Source organism: Phyllostomus discolor, chromosome 4 (assembly GCF_004126475.2).
Source record: "Phyllostomus discolor isolate MPI-MPIP mPhyDis1 chromosome 4, mPhyDis1.pri.v3, whole genome shotgun sequence".
Lineage (NCBI taxonomy): Eukaryota > Metazoa > Chordata > Mammalia > Chiroptera > Phyllostomidae > Phyllostomus > Phyllostomus discolor.
The window spans coordinates 8982794-8985345 of NC_040906.2; positions in this window are offsets into that span (position 1 = coordinate 8982794).

Here is a 2552-nt window from a genome sequence, read left to right on the forward strand (position 1 = left end):
GCGGGCAGAATGGCAGTTCCAGTGGAGGGCCCAGCGGCTCATAAACCAGTTCATCGGGCCCCCAAACACCGACCTGTCCCTTTGGTAATCTCACGTACAGAATACAGATAGATTACAAGCCAGTCTCGACCCCGTCTGTAGTTGTTGACTTTCCTTCTCCCAATAAGCCCTTATAAATTAAAATGGAAAGTCAAGGTTAGGAATTCAGAAGTCAAATCATGTTTGAATCATTTTTCCAAGTGCACATTTTTGGTGGTTGGCAATCCCTCCCTCCCTGCTTTAGTGAGGCGCGCAGTTGTTTGAGCCTCTCTCAGCGCTATTACGGTTCAGCTGCAGTGAAACTTGGATGAGTGTCAGGGGTCAGACGTGTCAACCGGGGACTACTAGGTCAGGAGAACCTGCAATCATATTTGTCCTAGTCCTCTGGCCCTCGTCCGTGGCTGACCATGGGTTTGAATCGTTTGGTGTGGCGCGATTTGGGTGCTGGGTTGTCTATACTGGACAAAGTAATAGGGTGAGTCCATACATGCTTACACTTCGTCTTTTCTAAACAGGAGGCGGCCGGTTTATTTAAAGCACTGTTGAATAAGAGGAGCTCTGAAAGGGAACATTTGACTCATCCTTATCTTTGCTTTTAGGATGAGGATAGTCCTTGGAACCAAGCAACGTTAAAATAAACCATGTGCTCGTGGGTCCATCTGATTAGCTTCATTGGTAGAACGGCGAGATTTGTTAACACTAATCGGAAGTTGGGATTGGCACTCTTCACTGCCAGTGCACAGGAGGTAACGCTAGGAAAGGTGCAGCAGAGGGGAGCGCTGTGGTGTAGGTCCGTGCGGGGAAACATCGGCAAAGTTTGTTCTTGTAACATCAAGTTGTCACACAGTATCTTCGTGCAGTAAAATGCATTCAAGGCAGCAGACACCACGGCACGCCCATGCTCGTGCTAATATTTCTCTGCATTGTTAGGGGGGAGCTTGGTAACAGGAGTGAAGTCCTAAATCGTGCACTCATTCTGAATTTGCAGTCACTTAAAGAAGGTTTTCAGTGTTATAGTTGGCTTTCACTTTTTCTGGGCTTCACGGGGTCCTGCCCCATTGCCTCGGTGTGCATTCACATAGCGCCGCTCCGCTCTGCCGGGTGTTTCCCCTCACTCGCTAGTTTCCGATCTGACCCAAAGTGAGGCTTACATGAGGGATGAGGGTGGGATGATATTAGTGAATCACGATCAGGTCAAGGGATACCAGCAGGCTGGGCTGCCACCTCGTGCTATTTACAGCTTTTCTCTCTAAAAGTTTCCGATGTCCGTGCTTGGCAATGCCCAGAGACAAGAGGCAGGGCGCCTCTCCAGTTCCTATTTCGGACAGAACAACAGGCACAATAGCCACAGCAAGTGATCACGGCTATTTAGTGCACAAGAGAAATTCTTTTACATCCATTATCTCATTTCATCCTTACAATAACCCGGAAGGCAGGTGATATTAGTGCCTTTTAACAGATGAGGAAAAGGAGGAGCAGGGCAGTTAGGTGATGGGCTCAAACTTGAATCTGAACTGTGCAATGAAAATGTTGCAGTTTCAACCCAGATTCCTCTCCCATTAAGCCTGTGCTTTTGTTACTGTGCTCTGCTGCTTTTTTTTTTTTTTTTAAAGCCAGATTTCTAGAAGGTAGGGATGAGACAGGGGCCACTGTTTATGCAAGTCTTTCTGCATTTGTCACATTCTTGATTGCATTTCCCCCTTGTTTCTCCATCCCACACACGCAAGCAAAAACCATGGGGCCCAACCAACAGAGACAACTAGTTGTCACGGTTCAGAAGTAAAAAAAGCCAGTCTTCTAAAGTAGACTTTAGAAAGCTATTCTGCCCGTTTCCCAAATCCTAAATTCAGAGGCTCATCTTTTTTTTCCACTGGGCAAATTATCCAGATAATCATTTAGATGGGATTTCCTCTGATAGGTAAGTAAATCTTATTTCAGAATTTTGGGTACAAAAGACCCACTTATCATTTATTTGCATCTCACTGTTTCTCTGTGGGTCTGGTGCAGCGGTTCTCAAACGTTGGCGTGAACACAACTCATGCAGGAGTGAATCACTTAATTGTTTATTGGTTGTTAAGTAACAGAAATCTTCTCTGGTTACTATAAGCAGCAAGGATTTGGGCAGCTCTGAGAACCAGCAGGCAGCCTGGAGAAAAGCAACAGAAAAAGCACAGGGACAGGCAGTTCTGGGGATATAGGTGGGAGGAATTAACTTTCTTTTCTCTCTATTCTCAAGTAACTATACTTTCAATAATTATCTAAAGTAATCAGAATTCTACTGGCCTCAATACTCCTACTTTCTGCGTGTTAGTTAGGGTTGTTCAGAGAAACGGAACCGATAGAAGATACATAGATGGGTAGATGAGCAGAAGATAGACTGATAGAGATTCATTATGAGGGATTGGGTCACATAATTATGGAGGCAAAGAAGTTCCATAATCTGTTGTGTCACTGGACTAAAGGGCCCACTTGCCTGCATGCACCGAAGACTGATAAGACGTGAATAGGAATTT